Source organism: Leptonychotes weddellii, chromosome 10 (assembly GCF_054177405.1).
Source record: "Leptonychotes weddellii isolate Sample4059 chromosome 10, ASM5417740v2, whole genome shotgun sequence".
In the NCBI taxonomy this organism is placed as follows: domain Eukaryota; kingdom Metazoa; phylum Chordata; class Mammalia; order Carnivora; family Phocidae; genus Leptonychotes; species Leptonychotes weddellii.
Window position 1 is genome coordinate 45,236,794 of NC_138378.1, and position 13,693 is coordinate 45,250,486.

The following is a 13,693-nucleotide window of genomic DNA, read 5'->3' on the forward strand; positions in this document are numbered from 1 at the left end:
TGTTTGACTTATTTCACTCAACATAATACCCTCCAGTTCCATTCACGTCGTTGCAAATGGCAAGATCTCATTCCTTTTGATGGCTGCATAATATTCCATTGTATATATATACCACATCTTCTTTATCCAGTCATCTGTCGATGGACATTCAAGGTATTGTTTTTTAAACTTCTCTTTTGATTTCATCTTTGATCCACTGGTTGCTTAGTAGTATGTTGCTTAATCTCCACATATTTATGAATTTTCCAGCTTTTCTTCTTGTCATTGATTGCCAGCTTCATATCATTGGTATGATTTCAATCTTCTAAATTTGCTAAGACATTGTTAATGAACTAACATACGATGTATCCTGGAAAATGTTCCCTCTGCACTTGAGAAGAATATATACAGGCACACCTATGAGAAATTGAGGGTTTGGTTCCAGACCACCACAATAGAGCAAATATTGCAATAAAGCAAGTCAAATGATTTTTTTTTTATTTTCCAGTGCATATAAAACTTACTACTATATTGTAGTCTATTAAGTGTGTAGTAGCATTATGTCTAAAAAACAATGTACATACTTTAATTTAAAAATGTTATTGCTAAAGAGTGTTCACCATTATCTGAACTTTCAACAAGTCAGAATCACTGATCACAGACCATCATAACAAATACAATAATAAGGAGAAAGTTTGAACTGTTGTGAGAATTGCCAAAATGAGACACAAAGAGATGAAGTCAGAAAATGCTGTTGGAAAAATGGCACTGATGAACTTGCTCAATGCAAGGTTGCCAAAAACCTTCAATGCACAAAAAACACAGTAGAACAAGGTATGCCTGTATCTGCTGCTTTGGGATGGAATATTCTATTAGGTTCTGTTAGGTGTGTTAGTTTCCTTTGGTGTAAATTATACATCAAGTCCATTGTTTCCTTTTTGATTTTCTATCTGGATCCATTGTTGAAGATGGGGTATTGAAGTTCCCTACTATTATTGTATTATCATTACTCTCTTTAGGTCTATTAGTATTCACTTAATGTATTTAGGTGCTCTAAATATATATCTATTTTACAGTTCTTATATCCTCTTGATGAATTGACCACTTTATCATTATCTAATGACCTTCTTTGTCTCTTCTTACAGTTTTTGACTTAATGTCTATTTCTTCTGCTATAAGTATAGCTACCCTTGCTCTCTTTTGGTTTCCATTTGCATGGAATATCTTTTTCCAACCTTTTTCTTTGAGCCCATGTATGTTCTTGAAGCTGAAGTGAGTTTCTTGTGGGCAACATATAGGTAAGTCTTGTTTTTTTATCCATTATATTACTCTGTGTCTTCTGATTAGAATTAATCCATTTACACTTGTTGTAATTACTGATGGGTAAAGAATTATGATTATTATCTTGTTAATTTTTGTTTTGTTTTGTAGTTTTTTTTTTTGTTCTTTTCTTTCTCTCAGGACGTCTTTCTTTGTGAATTGATGAGTTTCTGTAGTCATATACTTTGATTACCTTCTCTTTATCTTGTACATATTTACTATAGGTTTCTGTTTTGTGGTTAGCCTGAGGCTTACATGACCCATCTTGCTAATATAACAGTCTGTTTTAAGCTAACAACTTAACTTTGGCTGCATAAAAACTCTTCACTCTTATCCTCCTGCCCCTATTTTATACTTTTGATGTCACAATTTACATCTCTTTATATTATATATTGTTTAACAAGTTATTGCATAGCCATTTTTAATACTTTTGTCCTTTAACCTTTATATCAGAGTTAAGTGGTTAATTCTCCACCATACTATGGTATTAAAGTATGATAAATCTGACTTTATGCTAAGCTTTATCAGAGTGCTGTATATTTTCATATGTTTTCATTTTACTAATTAGCATCCTTTCCTTTCAGCTTAAAGAACTCATTTCTTGTAACACAGATCCAGTGGTGATGAACTCCTTCAGCTTTTGTTTGTTTGCTTAAGTTTCATCTTACCCTCATTTCTGAAGGACAACTTTGCTGGATAAAGCATTCTTGGTTGGTATTTTATTCTTTCAACACCTTGTATGTATCATCTCACTTTTCTGCTGGAAAATCTGTTTATAGCCTTATGGGGGGCTCCCTTATAGGAGAGAATGTTTTTCTTTTGTTGTTTTAAAGTTTATTTTTGTCTTTGATTTTGGATAATTTTATTATAATAGTCATTGTAGAAGGTCATTTTGGATTGAAATTATAGGGGTATCTATTAGCTTATTAAACTTGGATGTCCAAATCTCTCTCTAGGATTGGGAACTTCTTGGCTATTATTTCTCTATGTAAGCTTTCTCTTTAGCCCTTTCTTCTCCTTTTGGGACTCTAGTGATGTGTAGATTGTTTTTCTTATTTCTCTTGTTTCTCTTCCTATGAATGCCACAGGCTTTCTTCATTCCTTTTTATCCTTTTTTCTGACTGGACAACTGAAAATGATCTATTTTCAAGCTCACTGATTCTTTCTTATGCTTGGTGCAGTTGCTTATTGAAGCTCTATTGCATTCTTCAGTTCAGTCATTGCATGCTTCAAATCCAAAATTCTGTTTGGTTCTTTTTTATTTCCTATATTTTTGCTGAACTTCTCATTTTGTTATATTGTTTTTCTGATTTTGTTAAATTATGTGTCTGTGTTCCCTTATAGGTCTCTGAGCATCTTCAGAAGAAGTATTTTGAATTCTTTTGTCTGGCAATTCATGTATCTATCTCTTTGGCATCTATAAGTGGAAGTTTACTGTGTACCTTTGGTGCTGTCATGTTTCCCTGATTCTTCATGATCCCCATAGCCTTGTGCAAGTGTCTGCGCATTTGAAGAAGCCTTCACTTCTTCCAGATTTCATGGGCTGATTTCAGTAAAGAAAGCCCTTCACCTGCAGGTGGGAGAACCCTGCAGTATACGGTAGCACTGGGTCTAGTTGTGCAGGGCCATGTGGTGGCTCCAAGTCTGGGGTGGCATGATGTCTCCTTGGTCCAGGCCTCTGGAGTCCACAGTATCAACAACTGCATGGTCCTTGGTGAGCACTGCCGGAGTCTGCAGTGGTTGTAAGGCCTATGGGGATTCTCAGTGGCACCTCCAGTCCAGTGGCTAGGAACAATGGCAGGCAGCATGGGTGACTGGAGCTGATATTTTGTACATACTTGGTTGAGGGGGCCAGCTGTAGAAGCCTGTGTAGTAGTAGGGGCTAATTGCAAACACAAGAGCCTGGGTCAACAACTGTGGGTGTGTTGGCAGCTGTGGGAGCCCTGCATGTCAGTATGTATTCCTCGGCCTGCAGAGTCTCCTCATGGGTGCATGCATGGCAGTGGAGGATGGTTAAGGGAGTTGGGCTGCTAGTGTGAAAGTGCATAGCTGGAAGGGCTTGCTGCAGGAAAATCCAGTGGTACAGGCAAGTGACAGGATCCAGGGCTGGAGCCAGACCTACAAGCAACTGTGTGAGCTAGCTGCAGATGAGCCAGTGGTTCAGGCCAGGTACTGGAGACAGGGCCAGATCTGGGTCCACAAGCATCTGTTAGGATCTAGGCTTTTCAGTTGTACTTCTGTGTCTGCAAAACCTTGCCATGGGCACATACATGGTGGTAGAGTCTTGTGATGTGTAAATGCACAGCTAGAGGGGTTGGCCCTAAGCAAATACATGGAGATGGGGGTTACCTGCAAAGGTCTAGGCTGGTGTTTTGTGCTCACACAGCTGCAGAGGCCTGGGCTGGCTATTGGTGCAGTTCCTGGGCTCTGGTATGGTGGGAGTAGAAGGGGGCAGGGAAGGACTCAAATGACTGGCATGTGTGAATGCAAATAAGTGTGGTGTGAACACCTGGTAAAATCTGCAGTGGGTTCATTGCTGCTGTGCTGGCTATATGTTTCTTCAGAGATGAAAGCTGCTTGGGTCCTCTGCAGAGGTTATGGGAACCTCAGTCATTCAACATAGCTGGTACCAGTAGCTCTTGCTTTTATTCCTTGATCTCTGTTCATCTTAGCTTTACCAGTCTCTGAGTGGGGTAAATTTGAAGTGAGGCCTTCATGTGGTGCCCCAAAGGCTGGGGAAGCCTGTTGTTCACCCTGCTCTGCCTTTTCTATTGAGGGGTTCTCTTTCTAGTTGGGGAGTTCCCATATGGTGCTCAGCAGTGCTGGCCTGGGCAATGGAATGATGTAGGCAAAATGAAATTTTTCTTCCTAACGTTTTTGTGCAGTTATTCTCAGGTTTTCCCACTGTGTTCCTGAAGTTTCTTAACTGGACTCCTGAGCTCTCCCAAGGATGTTTTTGTTCAGAGAAAGCTGCCTAATTATTGATCTTTGTGGGAGGATGGAGGCTGGGGTCTCCTACTTTGCCATGCTGGTGATGTCCTAGAGTCTTTTTGTAATATGGTTTATTAAATGAAATCAGAATGTTTCTAAAAAATATGAGCCCTCTGCTTCCTAATAAATATAGTTAGAAGTATTATCATTGCTTGATCTTTGATTTCTACTAGTACCCAATAAAATTGTTGCTTGGTCTCATAAAATTGAATAAATGATTCTATTTCCACCCCAGAAATAGTGTTAAGAGCCTCAGGGCCTTTTGGATGGCTAACCAAGCATACTATTTTTGTACTAGGTAATATCTGGAATGATATTTCTGACCTGTGATCTTATTAATATCTTCAGAGGAAAGATATCTGAGTTCCATAATTCTCTAAGCATCTGTAAGTTTTCTTTGTATAACAACTGGATTAATACGGACAAAATCATGTTTTTAGGGACTTGGATTGGCTTCGGTTCACATCTGTTCTCCTATAATAAAAACCAGAATGGAATATGTGTAAAGTTTTGTTTCCTCTGTACCCTTAATTAGCTGAAATATCTCTAGGAAGGGAACTACAAAGGGCAAAGGCAGGGAATCTTACTCTTTGCTTCCTCTCTATTCAACTCAATTTTTGACATATTTATAAGGATTTATAAATTAGGACACTTTCCTGGAATTATCTGAAGTCCCTTGTAAGATATGTCTGTAACCAACAATCTTTTTCTATAGTCAAGAGGCCAGATAAGATAGCTTCCACATAAATGATGGATGAGTTCATGCTCTCATGGAAGTTATTCCTTCAGTGAAGAGGGAGAGATTAGTACACAGAATATGGTATCTTATAACCAGGTGCATTATGACAGTGATCTTTGATAAGCAGTGGCTTTTGCCTTTAAAATTAAAAGCATTCTCATTTTTTCTGTTATTTTAGTTTATTTTAGCTCTAGATTTTGTAGACATGCCTAAATATGGTTTTAGAAACCATGAGAAAATTGTGCTCTTAGAATATTGGCAGAGTTGACATGCCCAAATATTGGGAAAATACATTTTTATAAAAACGGATGTGTGTATAGCTTCTACTTTTCTCATGGTCTAAAAAGGGCTCTTGTAGGTTTGCCACCTCTGTTCTGCTCGTCCAAGTACAGAGTAAAGATATAGGCCTCAGGAAGACCAAAAAAAAAAAAAAAAAAAGGCTGAATCTTTCTCCATGAGGAAGAAAAAGCAGGAAAGAGTCAGAGAGAGAACATGGCCAGAAATTTTGGGAGAGAAAGACAGAGAAGGGACAATAGGGTAGGACCGGGCACAGTGGGATTTTGAAAACTTATGTGGATAACTTTTGACTTCATGTGGAGTGGTGGAATTTTCCTTTGTCACCTCTTCAAGATGGCAAATTATATGAAAGTATATTAGACTTGAATTTGTATTTGCTGTGAATGGAACATATGACAAAGACTTCTCTTTCTGAATTGCTATCTTATAGTTCATCACTTTTCTACCACCTTAGCTATATTTTTTTCCATGAGGACAAAAGGTGACAGGAGTTTACTATATAGGTCAGATTATTTGTTGCTGTCCATATAGCATCATCTGTAACTATTTGAGTGGCAAGAGTGCGACTCTTCTGTCACATTTTTCAATCAAAATTGTGCGTAGGGAGGTTAATTTGCACTTTGTGGTATAGACAAAGTTTTTGTTTCAAGTTTAAGGGAAATGCAGACTTTGTTCAATAAAATGAATACATGCTAAATAGTAGGAACTTTGTAATATTTGGGTCAGCTGACTCAGGAGTTGGTGAGTATCCTTCACCAGTATGTTCCAAGGGGGACTGAAGGACCACTTGGAAGGAGGAAGTAGGCAAACATTACTTAGAGGTCCAGAAATTTTAATCGACTCTTTCAAGATTCCAGTGGATCTCTTTTCCTGGTAAAACTTGGAAAAGGAAAGCAAATGGAACCAACTACAGACCTACCATGGCACCTGCTTTCAGGGCCATGACTAACACTCATTGTCTCCCTTTTCTGCTAGACATCTTAAATTCCCTCCCTAACAAGACTGCTAGTGGTGACTCATGCAAACTTCATCCCTGAGGGGTCTAAGGGTGGGGCACCATGTCCCTTTTCAGGCATATTTGCCGAACTTGTCCATTTTTATTCTCTCAAGTAAGCAAGAGAATACCAAAAGGCATAGAGCAATCGCTTGGATGCTAAATGTATTCCTCCCTGGTCTCACTGGGTAAAAGCAGTTCTAGTTCTCTCTCACAATCAGCATCAATATCCCCATTAAAGTGGTAACTTTTCTTCTTGCCTTCTAGAGCCTTGGTAAATGAGCTCAAAGTGCCCAGGTGACGGTGGTAGCTTTTTTTTTTTTAATTTTATTTTATTATGTTATGTTAGTCACCATACAACAGTGGTAGCTTTTAATGCAATGAGATTCTTGCTGATTTCATTGGCAGAAGTGATTCCCCTTTTGGGGTCAGGATTTCCAACTATGCAGAGCTCAGAGCTATAGGGATAGGTAGCACAAATTCCCCATTGGGTTACTAGGTGTGTTGGTTAGTAGGGTCAGTTCTGTTTCCCCATTCTTTGGTCCCAGACACATTTATTTTTCCTACTGAGCACACAGCCTCAGGTAAAGTTCTTTAATCCAAGGTGTACACTGCATCCTAGAAGATGGCACTATATTATCATAAAGTCTTTCCTCTGAAGCAGTGTTTCAGTTGTACCTTCAGAAGGTTGTTACACTCTGACAGGCAGGCAGCTTCTAGGTCATATGTTGTAGAACACAACCAAAGAATCCCATGGACATAGGCCTACTTGCATACCTCCTTTGATATAAAGTAAGTCCCTTGGTTTGATGTGAGGTTATAAGGGATCCTGTGTTGGAGGAACAACAGTCTATCAACTCTTAGATGGAGATGTTGTCAAGAAAGTCAGCCCATTCCCAGAAAAAAAAAAATATATGTATTCTATTCTTGTCAGAATTAATTGCTTACTCTTCCAGAGTGGAAGAAACCCAATGAAATCAACTTGCCATCATGTGGTCTGTTGGTTTCCTCAAGGAATGATGTCACATCAAAACTCTGTTAGTCTCTGTTCCTGGTAGACTGGACACTTGGGCAGTGGTATCTAGATCAACTTGGTAAAAAGGAGCCTGTGTTGCCAGTCTCATCTATAGCCCCTATCCATGCCACCATAGCCACTTATTCATGTGGTCACCATGTCAGCACTTAAGTGGCCAATGACAAGGACTGTCTTGTATACTTGGTTATTGGTGCCTCTTCCAGATGAGAAGCTTTTTGATGAGAGCACTTGCCTGAGGTACAGGATTTCTGGCAAAGACCCCTGGAGAGGGTGTGAACTCATTACTAGGATGGCCTTAGAAACATGAAAATGTTTTGGCCTTGCTCAGTGAAATTGAAATACCAGAACTGCCATATTAAATAGTAGAGGAAAGGATTAAAACATTCTGGGAAGTGGGCTTACTGGAGTAGAGTATAATACACAGTAGTGTTGGAAATTCAGTGGTGCTTTCCTTTGTAGGCCAAAGCAGATGGTAGCAGGGTTCATTGATAGCAGTCAGAATGATAAGAGGTAGGACCACAAAACAGTAGAGTCCTTGGGGTGCCTGGGTGGCTCAGTCAGTTAAGCATCTGCCTTTGGCTCAGGTCATGATCCCAGGGTCCTGAGATCAAGCCCCACATTGGGCTCCCTGCTCAGTGGTGAGTCTCCTTCCCCCCCCTTCCTCTGTGATCTCTCTCATTCTCACTCTCTCTCAAATAAATAAATAAAAATCTTAAAAACAAAACAAAACAAAACAGTAGAGTCCAAATGGAGGTACTCAATTATCAGGAGGCAGGAGACACAATTATTGTAATAGGCAACAAGATTGGGTGGTTATTAAGGATACCTCATTCATAAAAATTATGGCAATGGTATATGGCACACAGTGTTCCTGAACAGTGAATACTCTACAGATGAGAGATGAAGAAAATTATTTTTCTTTGCTTATAGAGGCGAGGAATGCAGCTGTCTCCTTGGAAGGATAATGGGCATGGGTCCTAATTCCAACCCTTTTAGTATTTAAAATCTCTCCAAAATTCAGAAAAACTCAAAATTTGGCTTTTATGACCTAGAGATTCTTCCAAGTTCTGAGCTTCATTTCTCTTGAAATGTAAATATGTAGTAAGAAAACACTCCAGTCTTCCTGACATCCTTGGGTGTAATCCAGAGCCCTACTGTGGGTATTCATTTGGTATAGGAGAAGTTTTGGTCATTTGATATAGGAGAAGTCTTCTTATACTTTGGGTCAGAACAATTAACTAGAAAAATGGCCTCAGAGCTAATGCTCATGGTATTTAGAGTTGCAGAATGTTTGGGCTCTCACAGGAACACTGATAGAAGGGAAGTCTTATTCGCATTGTTCAATGCAGTTGTGTCCGATGTACAGATTTGCATAACCACTGCCACAATCAAGTTACAGAACAGGTCCATCAACACAATTTTCGCTTGCCATTTCCATAATGCTTCAGTTCACAGCAAATGAAGAATTTGAGATCCAGGAAATCTGATAATTTGAATAGTTCCAGGATAAGTAATGAAAGTATGTTTGGACTGACGTGGAGGAGAGATGTAGACTCATGTAGTTGTTAAATTCCAAGTCAGAGAGATCTCTAAAGATCATCGTTTATAGAAAATTACTTGGCACCAAGAAAGGTCAATTAGCTTATCTAAGATTAAACCATGAATGAAGGGTAACATCTCCTAACTCCTTGTTCAATTGGGGATGAAGGTAAGAAAGTAATAGGTCAGCAACATGAAGGTAAGAAAATAAGAGGTCAGCAACATGAATTTTGAAAACTGGTTTCACTTCAGGCTTTATTGTTTAAAATTCTCTACATTTTTTCTTAAATTAGAAGGTAGAGTGAGCTAAAATTAATTTTAAGGCTTTTTCCTAAACATCTTTCTAAAAACAGTGATCTCAGAATTGTTTTGTAGATAATAGGCATAAAAACAATAGAAGAATCAAATATGCATAAGGCTAAATAGTCAGATAGATGGTTTTTATTTTATATTATGTTTTAAAATCTTTAGTAGGAACTGGTTTACTGGAGCTTTATTGTTCTCTCTGAAAAGTGAAATGTGGAAAATACTAACCGTAGTGTTACTTAATAGAAATTTTATTCTAAAAACTAAAATGAAGTGAAAAGCAAGTTGTTATGAAATGGAAGCCTATGTGGGTTAGATTTTTTCTGAAGGCTAAATGTCAGCTCAACGTTGAGTAACAGAAAATAGATCATGTGGCATCCATTGTATCTATTCATGCTCTGTGAACACAAACAAACATGGTTGGGGCTGCAATTGCTTTGCATGCATTCAATCCAGAGTGCTCCCTGCACTTAAGTCATAATTTATATTTTATGCCCATGGCCATCTGTGCTCAGGACATCTTAACCTATATAGAGTAATATGGTTTGCAATGCTTTCGTGATCTGATACTTCTAAATTTCATGTTAATTTCTATTGGTGTCCATCAGCACATTTCCACTCCCACCCCCAACATAAACATTTATGAGCTCTGAAGGCCAGCTTCGAGTGGTTTTCAAAAAACGAAATTTGCTTTTTCAATCTCCTATCATTTTTTTTTACCTTTAAAAATTGATTGAGTCATGTGATGCTTTTACACGGGATGATCAAAAATACACAAAACAGCCAAACTAAAGAAACTTTTGATTGACTTTTCCAAACCTACAAATGGCCCATAGGCTTTCCATTTCTTACTCCAAGCACAAAGTATTCTTGGTGGTGGTATTGCCCGAAAATTCCCACACAAATAATGAGATAAACTTTCCCATAGACTTCATCACTCCTTGTTAAGTTCATATTCATGCACGGACCACAACTGGGGTGCATGCAGAGCTGCATTAAAATTCTGTTACATTAGGTCCTTGAAAAACCAAATAAAGTAAACTTAACCTACATGTCAATGTACTTTAAAACATGTCTCTTCTTTCTTCACCCCTAATTTAGAATCCAGGCTTAAAACTAGTTGAATATGACAAGATTCACAGGCAAAATAACTTCCCAAATCGCTAGATGTGTTTTGTCCAATTCTCCCAGTTGGAGAGCCATGTTTATAGTTCCATATACACTTGTTAAGTGTGTTCTATCTACCACATACCCTTTAAGGTATCATATAATTTCAGCCTAGTAACAGACAAATGCAATTCTCATTTGGGAAACTGAGGCCCTAGAGGTTAAATGCCTTGACTGAGATTTTGACTGTTGAGATCCTCAGTCTGAGGCAGGGTGGCTGTTTGAAGCCGTATGTGTCTTACTCTGCATTTCCTTTCTTACCTACTGTTATGCTACAACCAGGCCAGAGGCCGGTGAGTCCGAGTCATTCTTGTGCTGTGGCTCACTCACTCTAGCTGTGTTTTGCAGCACCATCAGGAGGCCATTTTCAGTTATTCCTTTCATTAATACCACTACTCTATCATTATTAGCCTTTTGGTTTTATCTGGTTTATGTTTTTAACTACTCCTAGTTCAAAAATTCATAAACCAACACAGCATTTTGACTTCAAAATACATAAGGTGGTGCTTCTTTTAAATAGATAACCATAGCTTTCCAACCAAAAACCAAAACAAAACTACCATATACTTCTTGATTATAAAGAACTTAAATACTAGGAGATGGCTGTTTTTACTGTTTTGGGGTTTTTCTTTGGGTGATTGGATAAAATATAAAGAAGTAATCATTTATCATCATCTTGTAACTCTTTGGACCTCTCTCAGAATATCTGCCTTAGAGGAGAATGTTAGTGATCATATTAAACTCTCTTAATACTAGGGTTAAAATGAAGAAAGCATACACAGGCTCCAATACACATTGTCTTTTCTAGCTCCTAATAATTTCCCCTGTAGTATAGATTTCTGATAAAGCAAAATACAGGCTCTTCAGAAATGTGTCCACGATGACAGACAAACTGGTATATTTCTTCCTGTAACTACTTATTCTTTCCTTCATTCATCCTTAAGCTCATTCTAGGCCCCTCCTCTCTATAGATCCAAAGGCACAAATGTTTATGATGAAGGTGTAAGAGGCCAAAGTTCTTCTGAGGATATATATAATTACACTTTTCAAGACACTTGGAGAGAGTTAGTAAGAGATATAAAGTACATACTTAGAGCATAATGAGGACAGTTCTTCACTTAGTGATTGGTTGTGTATCCTAGATCAATAATTATCAGACACCTATTTGGTTTTTAAGATGCAGCTATCTTGATATGAATGGAATAGATATTCTGTCTACTGATTTGTTTGGCTCAAAGAAAGGCCTGTGTGCAGTGGCAGAACTTCTTTTCCAGGAACAATAATTCATATTTTTTGAGATATGACATCATATATTGCCCTAAGATTTATGCAAGGTGCAATATTTCCATTTTATATTTTTATATGTTCCAGCAGTGAGATGGTTTATTTCAATTCCATTGCATAGTTGTATCCAAGCACCACTTATATTTGTTTTAAGGGAGGGCCCCAAAAAACCAAACCTAGACAATGATCTCCTGAATTGCACCAGCACAATTTAATACAATACCATTACATTGAAAACATTTACATGTATAGTTGCAAATCTACTTAGTTTAAGCATAGTTTATATAATATCTTGACAGACAAAAATATATGTTTAGAACCATTATATGTATCTGTCTGTTCAGTAGCAAACTTACAATAAATTATACATTATGCCGGAGTAAATTTTCTCAAAGAGTAAAAAGAAAAAGTCACACTTCATGTTTAAAATACAATGCCAATTCATTATTTCCAAATAAAAAAGCTAATAGCCATTACATTAGATTCACTTATTACAAGCTTACATTCATTTGACATTCACATAAAATTCATTACTTTTAACAGTAGCAACAAAGTTGAATTTTACACTGAGTGTTTGAAAGCTTGTTGACTTTTCAGTCCAGCTACAAGTTTGATGTTTTGGAAAATATGTGTGGGGGAAAAAAAAGCACATTAAAATTACCCAAGAAACCATGTTATCATGTTACAATTATTGTAGATGTATGAAAATAAAATATGTGTTTTATCCTAATACCTAGTTTTTAATATTTTGGACAAGGTAAACCCTTCCCCCCTTATCTTTCTATTATTACAAAATGAATGGAATGGAAGAAATTTTCACTGTTAATATTTATTCTATTTCACTGGATTTAAATATGGTTATTGCACATATCTGAACATATTTGGACAACTGCTGCCCAGTAAAATAGTAAATTATAACATCTTCAAAGAGACTAAATCTCTGTTATATTTTATATGGGCGATATCGTCTATGGAAACTGGCGCCTAAATAGGTTGAAACAAAAATTCAGGGTGATGGGGTGCATAAAAATAATTATTCAGGTAGTGTGCTGCAGAGCATGGAACATCTGAAGGAGCAGATGTACCAGGAACTGTGGTCCCCAACAATTAATCACTTTTCCATGCCAAATGTTTCCATCATTGTACTTTGTCCTTCGTGAGCTTCCTGCCCTGGGTTCTTTTCTCCATCCATGTCTGAGAATCTTGGGATTCCCACACCTACCGGTTCCAAAAATGTGCTCCTTCCAAGTACTCCACTGGGTACTAGGCATAAAGAAGATTCTGAGCAAATAGATGAGTGAAAAGAATTCTCTTTTCATTTAAGTATAGATGATGGTCTATAAAGATTTTGAACACAACATCATATTCTCCATCAAGTTTTGATAAAGGATTAAAATATGGGACATCACAACATATAAAATTATTTAATTCATATTTAAAAAATTACCCTGTGAATTTAATTCATGTATAATAATAATAAATAGATGCATTAGTTGATGCTTTTAGATAATTAAAAATTTTTAAAAAAAGGAATTCTAGCTTCCTCAACACAACTTTTATACTTAATGTTGAACACTGAATTAACTTCATTTTGTCTATGAATTGCAAAACAAATGTTTTTGGACAATGTGCTTTAGTTTAAATAAGTCATGTTGACTTTCCTTATTGGATCAAATGCTCAGATAATTTTTTAGCTCATCAATTCACTCTGTTTTTGTAGACACAGCTATGGTTATTTCTATAATGTGACTACTGGGAAAGCATTTAAAATTCTAAAATCATATAAACCATTGCATATTTATATACACATATGTATTTTTTAACTCCAGAAAAGGAGTAAAATAATATTTAATGACCAACCTCATGAAAGTTATGTGGACACCAAATGTTAAAATTGATGGCTTTTTCCCTTTGGGACTTATTTTTACTTTCTGCTTTCTTCTGCATTTTAAAATTCACTGTCTACTCTCTGTAGTGGTGATTTGTCTAGTACCTAAGACTGGTTTTTGCAAAAAGTGCCACAGAGTCACTCTCTTGACAC